Consider the following 19,053-nt stretch of genomic DNA (forward strand, 5'->3'; position numbering starts at 1 on the left):
CTCCAGAAAACAGACTTTTTTTTTTCCTTCAATGTGCAGTCAATGGAGCAGAAGAATACCAGTAAAATGGATGATTAACAAAGAAATAAGAATACAGTCTTTCACTTCAAAAAGTACTATTTTTTTAATCCATTTTTTCAGAATCTAAGAATTATCTTGATTTGAAGATAACGCAAATGTTATTGACCCATTCATTGCCAGTCTTTTAATTCAAATGTCAACTATTATTTAGAACATGATTTGATAGATAAGGAAAGAGCATCCAGACAGTAATACCAAAGAAACAGTAAGAAAGCAGTTGAAAGCATCTGAAAAAATAAAAATCAAACCTTCATCTCTATTCTTCAAGTGTTTTTTTATGTTCTTTTTCATTTCCATTTCCATTTGATATGGAAAAATAATTGTTCATGCAATCACAGTCACTTCAGTAAGACACTGATTTTAAGCTCAGTCTCCAGTCCAGAAAAGCATTCAGGTGTTTTGAGTCTCACCAAAATTAATGATGGATTACTCACACACTTAAAAAGCATGTGATTAAGCTTCTGCCTGGATCACCTACATAGTTTATACCAACTTAAATTTAGGTATCAGGGGTGCAGGTAAAAATGTCAACAGTTAGAGCTCTTTTGCTCTCTTCTTGTTAAGATCCTACTCTTAGCCGCATATAAAACCTTGGTATCTGAGACAGGGTTTCTGAAGCAAAATTTTCCATACCCATATGTCTGCCTTGATTCCCTCTCCTATTACTCAGGATGAAATCCAGCAAAATGCTGTTTTCTTCCCCTATATCAATGGCTCAATTTCCATGCAAAGGTAAAGAGACATACAAAAGGGAGAAGAACAGAAGAGATCACTTTCAAAGAGCCCCCCAGACTCCAGTTTCCCTGGGGCACACCATGGCATATTGCAGAAGATGGTCCAGATGAAAACATATTTATCTTTGTTCTATCCAACTCTTGGAATAACTTAGTTTTGTTCATGTAGGCACTTCACACTCTGCAAGAGTGATTTAGTTTTAGCATGGGCACTCATCCTCCCCTCAAAACAGCACATGATCCTACAAGTGTGTCTTAGCTACCGACCACTGAAACTTTTTATTTCCACATGAACAGTGCAATATTTTGACTCTGTAACGGGACCCTAACTCAGTCAGAGCTGCAAAGTAAGCCTATCTACATCTTTATAGTTATCTCCTTATGGATAACCAAAAAATCCAGATTTTACTGCATTTCCAGACTGGAAAAGAGTTAAGATTGCCATAATAGACAAGAAATACTATACAAGGAGGTTATATGTGGTGTAGACAGGTATTTGGTGTGGGAACTGGGGACACTGATTCCACCAGTTAGCAACAAATAACAGGTCGGGATGTAGAAATATTTTCTTGTAAAAAGCGTTTGCCAAAGAACAAAGAGTACAACCTAAGAATCTCAATTCAAAACGTTTCTACTTCAAATTGCCTTGCAAAACACATGCTTTATCTGACTAGATGAACAGCTCACCTTTATTGAGGGTAACAACTTACTATTACAGCTATCTGCTATATTTACTCCGTTAGCAGTGGAGTGGCAGATATCCAACTGGGCAACGCGTTCAAAGACTGACCTTGGGTATAATGTGGATCATCTGCAGAATATCAGTTGTTTGAAAATAATATTCCAACTGTATTATTTGGTTTCCTTGAACACATTGGAAATTAAATAACAAGATAGATGTAAAATCATACACTAAAGATATGCTACTGTGCCTAACCAAATATCTGGAAAAGGAAGGGAAGTTCAGACAAAATGTGGCCTATGCATAGCACTAGCTCTGGGTCCTTGACATTTTACAATTTTATTCATAAGGAGACAAACATAAAACACAATTTGAAAAACATAAATGGGTAAGACAGTACAGTCATATGCCACAATTTTCTTCAAAGACAAATCTCTTTTTTAGAGGCAAATACAAATTCAGTATTTTGTCAGGAAAGCATTAGCATAAAATATTTTTATTTTTCCTGTTGGAATCAGCAAAACAAAGTGAAAGAAAAAAGTATTATGGTCTGTAAGGATAGTCCTCATGAAACAATGCAGTTTTAAATTAGGTTCAGATTTGTGGTTACTGATGAAATCTCCAAGTTAATTAAAGGGAAGCTTAAAATCAGAATTCAAACCAGTAATAACTGTGACACACATAGCATATAGATAATGTATGTAGCTTCAAAACAGTTTGGATAAATTATTCAGATCTGAATTTGTCGTGGTTTAAGCCCACGCCGTAAATCAGAACCACGCAGTTTACTTCCCCCCCACCCCCCCAGAGGGATGGGGAAGAGAATCGAAAGAATGTAACTCCCACGGGTTGAGATAAAAACAGTCCAGTAACTAAGGTATAACACAAATTACTACTGCTGCCACCAATAATAATAATGATAAGAGAAATAACAAGGGAAGAGAATACGATACCGCCCGCCGGAAAAGAGAGCCCGACAGAGAAGAGGTCGTGCCCTTCCGGGAAACTCCCAGTTACATCCTCCTGGGCATGACGTGCTGTGGTATGGAATACCTCTTTTGCTAGTTTGGGTCAGGTGTCCTGTCCCTGCTTCCTCCCGGCTTCTCCTCCTCCCTGGCAGAGCATGAGACTCACAAAGTCCTTGGTCAGGGTAAACATTCTGACCAGCAACTGAAAACATTGGCTTTATCAGTATTATTCCCAGGCCAAAAGTCAAAACCACAGCACTGCACCAGCTACTAAGAAGGAGAAAAACTGACTGCTGCTGCTGAACCCAGGACAGAATTATAAGAGTATTCGGAGGTCTTACCTGAGCCAGAATTACCTGAGCCACTTTTTGTGCCAAGCACTTGAGATAAACTCATTTGCTTAAATATATATATGTGTTAAAAAAACCATTTTTTTCTTAAAGCAGCAGCATTTTATATTTGTTAAAGTTTATTTCTCTTAAAAAAAAAAAAAAAATCAATCTAACATTTGGTAAGAATGTGCCAGTGCTTATTCACAAAATGTAGAGCAAGTCTCCCTACTAAAACTCTCTACAAAATACCAGAAATGTCAGAAGAGGTTTACTGGGTTTATGTGGCAAGGTTTTGGTATTGAGGGTCTACAGGTGTAGCTTTTGTAAGAAGCTGCCAGAAGCTTCTCCTGTGTCTGATAGGGCCAGTGCCAGCCAGCTCAAGACAAACCCGCCACTGGCCAAACCCATTGATGACGGTGGTAGAGCCATAGTTAAGATCGGGTAAAAGTTACTGCATAGGAGCGATTGCAGCCAGAGTGACAATATGTGAATCTGTCTCTCATGGGAGGGACCCCACACTGGAGCAGGGGAAGAGTGTGAGGAGGAAGAAGCAGCAGCAACAACTTACTACAACCACCAATCCCTGTACTCCTGTGCCACTGGTGAGGAGGAGGTAGAGAATTTGAGATTAAAGTTAAGCCTGGGAAGAAGGGAGGGGTGGGTGAAAGGTGTTTTTAAGATTTTATTTTATTTCTCATTATCCTATTCTGATTGATAATAAACTAATTTCCTCAAGTTGTACTGCCTGTGACTATAATTGCTGAGTGATCTCTCCCTCTTCTTATTCCGACTCACAAGCCTTTCGTTATATTTTCTCTCTGATGTTGAGCTGAGCAGGGGAATGATAGAGCAGCTTTGGTGGGCAACTGGCATCCAGCCAGGGTCAAACCACCACAAGAGGACATGGGTATTCTATAGGACAAACTGTATAACAGCTTTCATTTAATAGAAGAATCATGAAATAGGGTATGCAACTTTAAAACTTACGCACACTCTAAGCATTATTCAATTTTTAATAGCTGGACAGTTTTAAGACACATTTGGCTTCACATTTTACAGTATAAGAGAAAACCTATCATTTTCCTCTTATCCCTGCATAAAATGATACTTACTGCTTCTATATGACTTTATGTACAACACAACCTACAATTTGTGAGAATGGGAACTTGAAAACTCAACAGATTTTCCTCAAAATTGTAAGGTTTTACAGTTAAAAGCAAGTAAGAGGAGTTGGGCAAGCTCAACATAAAATAACAGCCTTATATAAACTTGTCACTAATCCAGAAAAAGTAGTAAGCAGTAAAAACAACAACAAAAAAAGACAACAAGTAATATAAATATATTCACAAAAATAAAAATAAAGCACAATATCTTGTTACTGAAAGGAAAAGCCAGGACTCTTTCCCAAATCCATCAGCACTTCTCCATCAGGTGTGCTTATACCAACTCATTTTCAGAGAGTTGCAACCTCTCTGTCCTGTGCAGCACCACAGCAATGCACATGTCGAGGCTGTTTCTTGGGGGCTTCAGGTCTTTCTCTGTGCAATCTTTAGAGGTCACCAATGACTTGGCATTGGCATTCAAACTCCAGGTGCTGCAGAGCCACAGGGAATATGGCCAGTGCAGTAAGGAAAAATATTATGTCCTAAGAAGGAGCCATAAATATGAGCTATACAGGTTTGACAGGGCTAGCACTAGAAGTGTTGACAGTCAGTGATTTTGTAGTAAAACTAAAAATATAACTGAAGGAAGACTGACGAATTTAAGATGACATGAGAAGGGAAAATGATGATATGCAATGAGGTTGCTCTCTACCCACTTCATCACTCAAAAAGATCAAAAAGAGAAGAGGAAAATAAAGCACTTCATGAGAGTTATAAGATATTTTTACAAGTATAAATCATCCGCTATGAGAAAAATTGGTAGTGTTGTGCCCCTTCCCATTCGGGGCTCAATTTAAATGCATTCAAACTACCAGCCTCACTTGAAATGCATCAAAGCTCTATAGAGTTATTACTGTCCTACACCATGACATTGCAAAATATGCCAGCACCTCCTAGGGAGGCCTACCTATATCATTGTGAAGTTGTATTTAATTTACTGCCCCTTATCAGCCACAAATCTCATTTGTCACCATAGTTCCTGAGGTTCTTGCCTTCCATGGAGATTGCACCACTTTCCCACAGTCTGCATTTTCAAGAGATGAATCTCATTTTGTTGTTTTCCTGCCCATCTTTCTAATCTCTCTCAATCCCTTTTATTGTGTTTAGTCCTCCTCAGTGATATTTTCAATGACTCTTGATTTAGTATCATGCAGGCATTCCATTTAAAACCTGCTGTCTTTTCCCAATTGCTCAAGAAGATATTAAATAAGACTTATATTAATATGAGATTTGGTAGACGTTAGATATCCTTTCCAACAGCCTTCCTGTTGCCTCTGCCTTTTGTTTACAGTATGCAAATACGAGAACATTTTTCAAAGTTATGCCAAGGTTATATGAAATAGAAATACCGCATAAATAGTAATGTCAGGGGAAGGGGGGGTCAGGAAAAAAAAAAAAGTTTTGTAAAATATTTAAAAAAAAAACCAACTAGGTATTTCCTCTTTAATTAAAAAATTGCTGCTTTTATCCAAAAAGCTAAGTAAGCAGCAAACCTGCACCATAATCTTATTAAGGAAAGTTTATGTTCTATGAAACTATATTGACCTTTTGCTTTAGGGCCTTTTTACCCCAGAGATGGCTACCTATTTTTGCTTTCATATTTGTTCCATTAAATCATTAAGGAAGGAAACAAAAATACTAATCATACACTTCAGTATCTTTTAAAATCTAAATATTCCAGCATTTGAATTTTTTAATTTCTATTTAACTCTTTAAAGTCTACCTTAGCATTCTGGTTCTCTGTTACTTATTGAATATGCTTCACTAATTCTATACACTCATTATCTCCTTGCCGAAGTATCAAAAAAATTATGTAATCCAGATCAGCTGACTTGAATGTGTCCAGTTTTTCAGCATCTTTAGGTCTTTTCTTATCTGTATTTAACTGGTATTTTGTAATATGCCTTCATATTTCATCCTAGCTGTCTAAAAAACCCTTTTGCCTTACTCCCCTTCCTCAACAGTAAAGATGAATTAAAAAAAAGAAAAAATAAAGAGAAAAAAAATAATTAAGAGTTTGATTCATTTTAGGTTTAGAAATACTGACTCAGTCTCCAAATAATTTCTGAATCAGTGCCCGTTATGAAAATGGAGACGGTCTTATCCGATTTGTATTTTTAATGTTGTACACACAATATATATATAAACCACCTTAAAGCCCTGTATTTTCAATTATTTTTCTTACAATATTAAACTATCCTTTTTGCCCACCATGAAAAAACCAAGAGGAGGGATTTAATACATTAATACAAAAAAACTAAAATCATATCTCACAGCCATTAATATACATACTATATTCATTAGTATAGAATGAAAGCTCAACTCTTCCCTTACCTTCTCTCACTCAGGGAGAAACTGTTACTTTCCGCTGCAGCAAAAATGCTAGATACTACATTTGGACCTAGGTCCAAGCCAAGTACTGTGAACCCCCTCCCATACTAACCTGCAGAAGCCCAAATGGGCTGCGACAAAGTGCTTAGTTACACATTTCCCAGCACCCACAAACTAGTAACAGAACTAGCTGACAGAGTACATTTTCACATACACAGAAGCTGAAGTCAGCTATGAAGCTTGTTATAACACAACTACATGATTTTTCCAGTAACACATACTCAGGACCATGTCTATTGTATCAGCTAGTTTTAAAGAAAGTGAGCATGTAACTTAGAGAAAATGAGTACTTAAGCTTTGATTTTCTTAGAAAACTTACAGTCGCTATTCCAAAAAATGATGGTGTAACATTATTCTACATGAGCCAAATTCATATTACACATTAGTCCACTTGTTGGTTGGGTTTTTTTTATTGTTGTTGGGTTGGTTTTTGTTTTGTTTCGTTTCCACCCGCTTTGTTTCTCTCTCCTCCCCACCATGAGAGATGAGTTATCTCTCATTTATTGTTGGTTCACTCTTCACAGAAGGTGTCTGTGACGATTGCCACTTGCATCTCTACTCGTGATATCACTGAAATGTGCTGAAGTAAGGATTTACCCCATTTACACCACACTTTAATGACAGTTCTAAACTCTGTCTCCTGCAATCCATCTCTGTCAGATGTAACTGACAAGTTAAGTACTAAACAGTGGTCCTACTACTGCACGGGACTACCTGTTTAACGCGGTGGGGGAAAATAGCAATTACTGTGAACTAGATATACCAGTTCCACAAAAAAACAAACCAAACCAAACCAAAAAAACCCAAAAACAAAACAAAAGAAAAAAAAAAAAAACACAAATCAACAACAACAAAATTCATGTTGAGATTTTGGGGTTTGGATTTTTTTTTCTTTTCCTCTCAGCCACTAGCTTAGAAAATACAAATGAACCTACTCCAAAGCAAAATCCCACCAAACTCATCTGTTTCCAGTACGAGTTTTTGAGTATTCACACATACACTCTGCTCCTGAATCCCAGCATTTTGCTCAAAGTGATTTTTTTTTTTAAAGCCAGGCTGTAAATATGCATTCAAGCAGAGAAATGCTGGAGAACCTTCTCTCCAGCCTCACATCATCCCAGACATTGTAAGGAAGTGTCAGCTGAAGCATGAATTACTGCAATCCCAAATTTGGTGCAAAGCTGTAAATAAGCATTCACATACCATGATCATAACACTCCTGGCTCTCACCTTTCAGTCTTACCCCTTTGTATTATTTTTAATTGTTTTGAATAACAACAGTTTTCCATTTACTTCTTTCAGGGTTGTGAATTCAAATTCAAAACAGACTGCAACTGCTCTTAATTACAAGGAGAAGAGAAGGGTGAGATGGACAGGAATTTCTGCCTTAAAGACTGAATACAGTATTAGGTACACAGTGTCATCTAGAGGCCAAAGAGCTCTTTATAACAAGCTTTACAGTGAGGGGCTGAGATTTTTCCCCTACTTCAATAATCAACATTTACGTCTCCTTCACTGGACACATAAATCATCTCTACAAATATCCTGAGCTGAAGACCCACTGCAGTCATTCTGAGCATCTGCACTGACATCTACAGATGAGTGCAGAAGTATTTCATCGCAAGATGCAGTCAAGTGGTTGGACTGTAAGTGATCAAGTTTCTAGGGGCTCCAGCAACCTTATTAAATATTTTCTCCTTACATTTCTAATGAAACTTTTCAACACAGGGAAGAGCACTGTTTGTGACCAAGAATCAGCAACAATTATTTAATTTGAATAGAGTTAAACTTGGACTGGGATGGATACCAGTGCACTTTAAACTGCAAATTCATGTCACCTTTTCCATTTTTCTAGGAACATTATGCAAACCCAACTTCCAGTAAATAAGACATAGGGCACCTAGAAAGAAATACTCCATAATTATTTAAAATGAAGCAAAGGAAAAAACACATTTTTCAAAACAGCACCACACAAAGGAATCTAACTCAAGGAGTGAGAACATGAAATATTTGTGTCACCCCCAATATTGCTTTATGACAGCCTATAGAAAAAGTTGAGTTTTCATTCTCTGTGTAAGATGGTATACTTCTTTTGTGCATGCATGTCCTCTTCTATTGTTTCCAGTAGAATGTTCCCTACTTGAATACACAAAAAAGCACAACCTCTCCGAAAACCAGTCTGCAACAGTGTTATACAGAGGTCCTACTGCAAGCCAAGTCTAAATACGTTAGCATCACACAAAGAGAAAAAGCACTGGCGTAAAGGAAATCATGCTCACAGACAGATTTCAAGCTTGGTGCAGGCTTCGGATAGTTTGGTTTCTGCTGGGGAAAAAACCCCCAACAACAAATAAACAAAAAAAACCCCAAAACCAACCAACCAAACAAAAAAAAACAAGCCACCCCCACCCCCCCAACCCAAAAATAAGCCCACAAAAAAAAACCAAAGAGTTGGAGGAATGCTGCACTTAATCAGAAAAATCTCTTAATGCAACTGTACACCCTTGGGAAGATAGAGGGGTAGGTGAGTGAGACACATTTTTATTCCTTCTGAGAACTGAAAAGTCACAGCTGCCTGCACCCTAAGGATGTTCACCTGTAATGAATGAAGGAAGCCTGGTACGGTTTTTCCAAGAACACTGTGGTTCACTCCACATTTATAAGAGGTGTTATCCACTGACAAAGCAGTACAGCTAATCTGAGAATTTAAGAGGCTTTGAGAACTAAGGCTTTCTCTGTTTTCAATAGCATCAATGTAGTTCCTTTTACTTTAGTGGAAACATAGACCAGTTTCTCCTCTGATCTAAACTCAGTATTACCAAACCTATACCTTCTTGCAACTTGGATGAAATCTATTTATATATTCTTTTTTATTCCTAATAGCACCTACAATAGTCAAAAGTAAGTGGCAATTAAAACCCAGGCACATACAGTGCCATAATATTTTTTTTTCATATGCTATTCAAATGAAGTTGAAAGAAGCAAAAAAAAAAAAAAAAAAGTGGGACAAGAAGAATTTGCAATCCATTATCTACTATTTTCCCCTCTATTTAGAATGCACTAAACACAGGTGTCTGGAAGACTTCTCTGTGCTCGAAAATGCCTACTTGAATGTTAAATCTTTAGTTCAACAATGAAGTCCACTGTTGATGTAAACATTTTAAATATTAAACATGTAAGAGGGGTCTTATGTTTTAAAAATATACTGCTATACTAGAAAAATAATCTCAATCCTAAAAACTTTCAGAAGTAGTAAGAGTTACTGGAAGAACAGGAATATATACTTGAACTTCAAAGCATGGAAATAAAAAACAATCAGTATGTCAATCTTCTCTGCTATTGCCAAAAGTACAATGCATTTTAATGTAAAGCGATAAATTTTAGGAATTAAAGTGCAAACAGTATTATTTATACAACTAGAGACTGCACAGCCAGCACTTTACTGAAAAATCCACACCTCCAAAGACCACAATGGGTCTTACACTTCATATTCACATAAATAAGAACTACGAATGGAGCCACATCATGTGCTCAGCCCACAAAAGATGGTAGAAAAAGGGTTGCTAGAGTCTTAAAACCTACAGTTCAATAAACTGAAATAAATCAATGACAAATATATAACAAATGCAGCAAGTGTAGTCACCAAGGGCAGCTTTCTCACTGGCTTATTGTTTCTTATGCTGACCTAGCTTATGCAACACTTAATATTATGGCCTGGTTGTTTTTCCCACAAGGTCAAACAGTATCAGAAGCCTTCCTTATGATCACTTTTGGGAGAAACTGTAATGCGTACATTTCTTTGTGACAGGAAAAACATATGTAATAGATGCCCACAAATTTTTGCAATTGAAAGTTTTATGTCAGGTCAATCAACTTTTTTTTCAGAGTGCTGTCATGTTCGACTGAATTTTAAATAAGTATAGATAATTTGTTTTGAGTGAAAACACAGCGCAAGCCAGAGAAAAAAGTTTCCATCTTCAGATGCCAACAAATTAAATTTGGTCCAGCTTAACCAAGGATGTGTTATAGGAGCCAGCACAGGAATCTTGTTGATGTGGATGGGATTGTCATCTGTTACCAAACTGAGAAGTTTGGAAAAAAACACTTACTTCTCTTCAAGGAAAACTTTCCACAATTTACGTTATTCCAGTTAAGAGAACTACAATATTATTCAGTCAAAACTGCACAGTAATAATTGAAAAGGTAATGGTGGTTTGAAAAGTTATTATAGCTTCTCCCTGTTTCAGTGTTTAATGTCCATTTCCACCACAGCTGGACACCTGGGCAGTTCTCAAAATTCTGCTACTGCTTCTTTTCATCTTTTCCTGTGAGAAGTTTGATTATATGGCTTTAGAAAATACCGTGTGAAATTCAAAATCACCCTTCTCTTAAGAACAGCAGTGTAAAATTAGTTCATCTGCACTGGTATTTTCTATTCCTGAGCAGTTTTGACTACTGGGTAAAAGCATGCTTGACAGCAGACATTAACTCCCATTTAAAAACTGAAATATTCTTACCCTGTCTTTAAATACCAGAAAGTCTTTAATGACTGAGATGTCATGAGATGTCATCACTCAAGAAAGGACAGTGCATTTGTTCTATAAAAATGTTTAGATTTTGTATGGCAGAGAGGATTTATTATTGTCTCAAATTTGACACCTTTAGGATTCTCACTTCACAAATTCAAAGTACACACTTCATAGGCTGGTAGCTTACTAAATGGCAGCTCTCACATTAATAACAGATATCTGACATTAAACAGACTAGAGTACTTTTCCAGTTTATTATTATTTATACACTCATTTTAATATGATGTTTTGAATTACTCTGTTTGATATGCATCAAAAAGAGGCTTTTCTCATTTCCCTCACTTCATGAGGCCAAAGCACCGTTCACTATTTAAAATCACCATTTGGAAAAGTGTCAAGACAAGTATTATTAGGTCTCTTCCCATAGAAATAAAGACTTCTTTCTAATGATTTGTCAATTAAACCCAAGGAGAATCCATGACACACAGAATGAGAGGCTTTCACAAACAGCAAGATTTGGTGCTTGGTTTGGGTTTGGGTTAGGGTTTTTTGGTTGGTTGGTTTTCTGTAATGTAAGAAGTTTCGACAGTAGCTTCTTCTATAACTGTAGATAGAAAATGTTCCTAAGAATTCAGCCTACATGCTTATGAGAAATGCAGTGATTACATAGTTTTTCAGCATATTTTAAGCAACATTCAGAGAAGAAAAACATAAACTGTTTCAAGGACAGAGATTAAATCAGAGTGTTTACTGCAAAATTTCTTTTCTCTCCCAAAAGAGCAATTCAAAGAGATGATTGATAGTTGCATGTAAAGGGCACTGAGGAAACATTACTAGAAAACATTTCCATTCCAAGAAGATCTATTTGTGAGCTCTCCAAGCAGACTATTATATGTTGTAGGTAATTGAAAGTAAAATAGTAAAATTCACAGAACATCTGATATTTCTATTTTATATCTGAACACTTAGGGGTTTACAATGCCCATAACATTATGCCTACAGTGTATAATCAACCACTGGCACTCTCACTTGGTCATCCATGTATTTTAAAAATCATTCATCACAACTAGTTTTTGAATAATTTATGGTTTATGGGCAGAATTCCAATCAGACTTAGCTGCTGCAGTTCACAGACCTGGGTATTTATTTCAACTGTATAAAAAAGTTCAGTTTACATAATACACTAAGCTAAAATTACAGGGAAATACCAGTTCTGATGCCTCTGCTCTAGGGGTGTAACACAACACAGAGCAGAGAAAGGCAGCAGAATTTAGTTAAGCTTTTCAACGAAATCAGGTAGCAAAACAAACAGTTGGAAATGGAAACAAAGAGTTAACTTAAGAAAGCAGCAGCCAATACACAAGTTGGATTGAGTGCAATTCCATAAAAAAACCCTACCCCATCCTTTGCTGGACACAGAGATGAACACCCACACCCCTCATTCTTCCAACACAAATGGTATACAAAAGGAACAAAAACTACCACCCCACACACTTGTATATAGTAATATCCAAACATTCTAACACCACAGTTTTCAATAAACTTTCAGCCACATCTAATCTAGACATTGAACATTTCTCCCTCTGCACAAGAAAGAACAGACAGGATGCCAAGTGTTGAAATTGTGTTGTTTACATATAAGCTTTTCCAAACTCTTCATTCTTTGTTGCTTGGCAAAGAACTTCACTATCACTGTCAATGCATGCCTTGCTCCCCAGAGAAGTGAAATGGTGTTTTCTAGCACTTCTCAGTCTCCTTTTGCAGCTGCTTTTGGGGAAAGAAGATTAAATATATAACACTTTTAATAATGAAAACATTTTTTTTCATTACTGTCTGCCAGACCCTGAATCCTTCTTTGTATAGCAGGGATGGTTTCAATTAGAGTACAACATTCTCAGCTAAAACGTGTTCTTGCAATTGTGTTTTCTCATTTTTCTATGAAATTACATTGTTTCCCTTCCTCAAGGCTGTGGTAGATAAAAAAAAACAAAAACAAAAACAAAAAACACTCTTTTTGTTTGTAAATTTCACAGTAAACCACTGTTGCTTTGGGTTTTTTTATGTTACCCACCTAGAACCACTCAGACCCTGAAAATTCTAATAATTTTGGTTAGAATGACCTCAAAAAGTCAAAATTTACTTTTAGGTATTTATATATGGTCTGTGCTAGAGCTCTGTGAAATGACTGCCCTGTAAAATGATTGCCCTTTTCATTTCATGTGTGCAGAACTTCAGAACAAAACTGTTCTAGCTCTACTCAATCCCGGGGATCTCAAACTCAGTTATTCCCTAAGGTGGAGATCTACTTGTCTTCCAATATGTTCCAGGACTCTGAAGCAACAAAAAAGAAAAAACTATGCAAATTTCACATTTGTAAGTCTCTAATAAGTTAGATGTATTCAGCTGTGGGGTTGTTTTTTTGCATGAGTGTTTTAGGCATTTTGTATTGTTTTTTTGTAACTATATATATGCTAAGTGATCAATAGCTCTTTAATTAACTTAGTTCTGCAGAACTATAGCTCCTTTATGACATATCCTTTATTTAGAAGATACTTAAAATACATTTATCAAGGGTTTTTTTCCACAGCTGAACTAAGATCGGTGAAGTTGAACATTGACTTCATGATATAACACTTTGTGACAGCAAAACTCTTATCTGCTGCCTGTAACATTTGACAAAAACACTGTAAGATTTTTTTATAGTTGAATACTCTTAAAATTTATTTTTCCCAACAATGTCTGTCCAGTCAGACCTCTGCACCTTTACAGACTGCATTAGAAGAGAATTAAACTGAATACTGAGAGTGATCACGAGTGAAAGTGAGCGACAAAGTCATATCGCAACATGTTTTTAAAGTTTAGTGGATTTTGTTGTTACTAGTTTCTGTTTAGTTTTAGACTTTTGAGGCATATGCAACCAAAGCACACCGGATAACAGTTATAATTTTATTTAGTCTTGCCACAATGTCTTGCAGCTGTTCTTGCAAGCTTTGCTTGCCTGAGAGAAATACTTGTTGCATTTCATAAGCTATCTATAGTCATCTAGTTATCATGTATCAAAGACAATTTTTATTTACCAAGACACAAAAATTAATAATAGGTAGTTTTGAAGAAACTAGGCCCTCAGAAAAGTAAAAAAAGCCAAACTGCATAACATTACATTGAAACTTGTTCTGTTTCTATGCCAATCCTGTTGTGCCAACATACTTCAGCAACAAGCAGAAAGCACGACAGGGGCATTTTGGGACATCAGCTCTTCAGGTTGCTGAAGCTTTTTTCTTGTTATCAGAAACATCATCAGTATTGTAAAACATCTTACACATTGGCAGCACTAACCCTGATAATTACCTTGCTAATTCTTTTGAGATTCCAGAACATAAGATCTCTTCAGAGTTCTTTACTTCATAGCTAAATGAGAAGCTATAGTCCTAATATCTAAAGGGAAATATGGTAACTACATAGCCTCTTTCTTGAATTTAGCCCCAGCTGTCTGGTCCAGAAACTTGTCAAGCTTCCTAAAGAATGGATGGAGGTCAGAAAGGAGGGAAGCATGCTGGGCAGAGCATTGGGGAAACACAGCAAAGCTGAAAGGCGATTGACAGGTGTCACTTCTGTGAAACAGACTCTCGGCTGCAATGCAAGTTCATAACTAGTCTGTTGCTATAAGTTGCCCATATGGCCATGCCTTGGCATGGCATGCATGAAATGATGTTTTATTGCATCTGGAGCTTGGTCAAAAAGCCAGCCCAACAGAGGATGGGGCCAGCAACGGACACAAAGCAGCAGCTACACGAGTTCACATCCTCCCCACCGAATGTTTTGCACCTTGGGACTCCTGAATCCACATAACTCTTCCTTTTGCATCTAAGTCCTTATTTTTAAATGCCTCGAATACACATTTGGAGTCTTTACTCTTTAATACCTATTCTAGATACTCTTTAACCAGAAGGTACACTCAACTTGGAGGTGTGAAAACACCATCAAGAGTCTTTCCACAAGCACTATATTAGTATTTATTCAAACACATCTGCCTTCTGAATCATTGCTTTCCCTTCTTAGCAACTTATCTAAATGAAAATTAAGCTCTTTTGTTTTGCTTAGAGATACTAAAATGCTTATTCTTGTCTTTATCTTTATTTGCTGTAGAATCTACCATTGATTTTCATCAAGTGTCTGCATTTCATAACTCATAATTTATAACCACCTCTGTGAAACTCAAATTTTTTACAACATGCTATATATTTAACATGAGAGAGACACTTCTGCACCTGCCACCATTTCCAGTGAGCACATTAAGACTTTATAGTGGGTGTTATCAGAATGCATTACAGACAAGCAGAAAGGCATCAATAAATTATTGAGGGCATTCTAAATGAGTGCAAATAAAATCTTCATATACAACAGCATTCTTTTTAGAATTTAGCATTTGAGGCATTACTCTAGTTTTAAACATCACTTTTTGTAATGTGCATTCAGTTTTCCTCCCCTTTCCTGCATAGGTAAAGCCAAGTGAATTTAATTATCATGAAAGAAAAATTAAGGGGGAGAAAAAATACTTATATTACTCCATTTCATTCTCTAACAGCAACTAATAAGGAGTCTTCTGCATAAAGCACTGCTGGGAAATTCTTTCTTTCTTCAGAATCCCAAGGCTTGAAGACACATTACATGTTGCAGACGATTAAAATCTGTTTACTTTTCTTTTGCATTCTCCGTCCTTTCCAAATTTATACCTATTTAGAATTATGATATCGTGGGCATTAAAGCTTGTCTTAATCTGCTTCACTATGGAACATAAGACATACCTTTCCTGACGAGTGGTGAGAGTAAACAAATTTTTTAATTTCTAAAAACAGGCAAAGGGGATCTAAATTAATTGTTCAAGGAAGCCATTATCCTTACTTAGGAATTAATTATTTGGCAGAATGGCAATGAAGTGTAAAATGTGTATAATAAATCCATTTTATTGTATAAATACCAGCACTACATTCATGGTCTGATTCTTGGGTTTGTTATTCTGAAGTACAGACATCAAGACACAGCCCCAAACTAGGACTTTGTGGAGCAGGAGTTTACAACTTGCCATCTCCAGCTATACAACAGATGAACATTCCCCTCAGAAACTCTATATGCAATGTACTATCACTGAAGAAGCAAAATTCACATGGGAAAATTAAAAATTTAATAATAGTCAAATGCTAACTTACTAGAGATCTATGCTTACATTCTAGGCAATGTTTTGGAGATACATATTGATAAGAAAGAAAAAGATATGTACACACAAGTTATCAAATTAGGTTTTGACTTTAGAAATGAAACAAAATGAGATGCCTGTAGAGTGTGAATAAGATTATTAATAGTAGTCTAATTACAGTTCCTCCTCCTCTCATCCTCTGAAAACTCAGCCTTTTCACTGGCTCAGTAACAGGGTTAAATTTTTAAAATTCATCTGGAATACTGACTGCCATTTTGAGTGGCCAGCTCTGATGCGTGCTTTAAGACTAAACTACCATGAGTATTTATAGTATTTCATAGTCTCACTTAGGGTTTGAGTTTTAAGTGTTCAAAAATACATTTTTTAAAAAAGTCATGGAATAGTGGACCAGGTATTACATGCAATGCGAAGCCTAGAAAGGTATTTATATCTCTACTGAGATAACAGAGGCACAGATCATTCCATTGCAGACATCCAATGCAACATTTACACACTACAAGATTAGACTCCAGTTATACTTTGGACTAAGTGTTGTACCATGAACAACACTTAAACATCGTGAGAAAAATCACTGCACATTAGACAGAAGGGTGTTTCTCAAATGTTTCCCTTGGTCCTAGTTTTCATTACTGACCTGGCTTAATGTCCAAAGCAAATGTTGATGGTTTGCTACAATGGACTCAGCCTTTGATTCCCATATGTTTCTGTCTGTCTTTTTCTTCCTAATTTTGGTTTCTAATGGGAACACCAATGTGAACCCCTTTTTTCAAGCTCAAAAATTCATGCTAAGTTCTGTCATTTACATATGCCAGACGTAGTAATGACTTCTCCTCTCCCCACTCTAGATTTCTGATTTTTTGGTTTGCTTTTGACCAGGTGAACTATAGGTAGAAGAAATAGTTCTTGTCTTGTAATATGTATTTATAAATATTTTTCTTTCCCTATTGGTGAACTTCTTCTCCATTGCTAAGCAAGCCTACAGTATCTTTTCTGCTATGAACGCTGTGTTCTTCACCCTTATTATTTGTTGGGCAATAAATGCTTAAAAACAAACAAACAAAAAACATCAACAGTTCTGACAAAAACTGTATTGTCTTAAAAGGAAAGATATATATTCCTGTGACTATCTTGCTGGTCATGTGTATCAGCTACACAAAACACTGCACTGACTACAACATGTACGTGGTAATCTACTTGGGAACCTCCTCTGTGTCTCCCCTAAAGTACATCATATTTTAGCTATAAAAATACACCACATTTTAAATGTGGAGAGTTGTCCAAAAACAACCAAAAACCCAGCCAATACATTTGTTTGTTCTACATACCTTCTTACTAAATATGATACACTCCAAATTACCTGTTTTCAATGAAATTAAATAAATACACCATCCAGTGGCTAGCATGTACGCCTTTCTTTGTAAGTTTCCGTGATTATTTTGACAGAATCTAACACACTGTTTCTTATAAACACAGCATATTACGAATGCTTTGTATTAAAAAAAAAAAAACACCAGATTTACGTAACATGCCACTGATACCTGTTATCCCAAGTGAACATGATACGTAATCTAATAATGTTTCCTTCAAAATTCAGAGAAATTGTGAGGTTGGAGCAGATTGTTTTTGGAACAGTCTTTTGAAATTGGAGCAGATGTTGCTCAGTAGCTTATAATATTTCCATGGGTATTTTAAGAAGCATTCGCTTCTTATAGTTTTTCAAAAGATGAGGTCAAATTTCATTTAAGAGAAAAATTTTTATTATCATTAGACACTAACACAGAGACAAAAAAAAAATTGTATTTAACAAACACATGAAGAAATTATAGATGGATAAGTCAAAGCATTTTAAAACCTGAGAAAGAAGATTTGGAATGCAAGATGTAAATTCATGTTTATCCCATGCAACTGAAAATTGACATGGTTTTGAAAAATTTCTAATTGAAATAAATCCTTTTGTTAAAACACCGTCCAAATGCATTGTGTATGCAAATACTCCTTGTTGCTAAGGAACTGGATTTCTAAGAAAGTAAGAAGATTTTGCTGGGCTTTTAAAACAAATAAAGTTGAGTTTTGTCCTTAGCTTGACTCTAATGGCAGGTAAAGAAACTAAATAGAAAATCTGTCCAGGATTTACTTAACAGCAAGTTTCTATGTATACAAAAGGAAAAAAAATAAATGTTCTAGCATAACAGTTCACAAGTTACTTCTGGCCTTTCTTATTTAACTACAGAAACATAGTCTCACTAGAACTCATTTGTTGATTTTGTGATATAGGTTCTAAATTATACACATTTTAGCAGTCTTCTCTCATGGGTTAAGTATTTCAAAGATGAGTATTTGAACGTTGCAACTCTCAGTTTTAGAGGCATGCAGAATAGCTACAGGGCACTCCAAAATATTAACAACAGGCAATCAGCACTGACCCACAGAGATGAGGGAAAAATCTTCATGCTTTGGCTTAACTTCTGTGAGTCAGTTAGTGGAGATTCCCCACAGAGTTGTACAATACTCTCCAGTATCTCCTTTCATTTAAAAACAGGTGTACCACTTCTGATAAATATTTGGTCCTATCAGTTTAAGAGACAAACGCCAGTTCTTGGCCCTGATTCTGAGGACACTTTTACTGGATTTTATTTCTGTGTCATCTTTCATCTACAAAGAAAGTACTGCTGATTACAATGAATGCTGCTGTGAAAAGAATGTTTAATATCTGGATCTTTACTTTTTGTTAAAATGACAGGATATGTAGCCTTGAAGTGCATCTCCATATACTCTTTTGTTTTACTTTTTCTCTGCTCAAAACCAAAGATTATTTTATGCGTTAACAGATAATTCTAGCCACTAAACTCTATTTAGAATTTATAAGGTTTCTCAGGTATGGGTAACTTGCTTGAGAGCATTGCATGTATTTTCCCATTAAGTATATCTGGCCCTTTTGAGGTTTCCCTATCATATTAA

This window comes from Psittacula echo, assembly GCF_963264785.1.
Source record: "Psittacula echo genome assembly, chromosome: 2".
NCBI lineage: Eukaryota > Metazoa > Chordata > Aves > Psittaciformes > Psittacidae > Psittacula > Psittacula echo.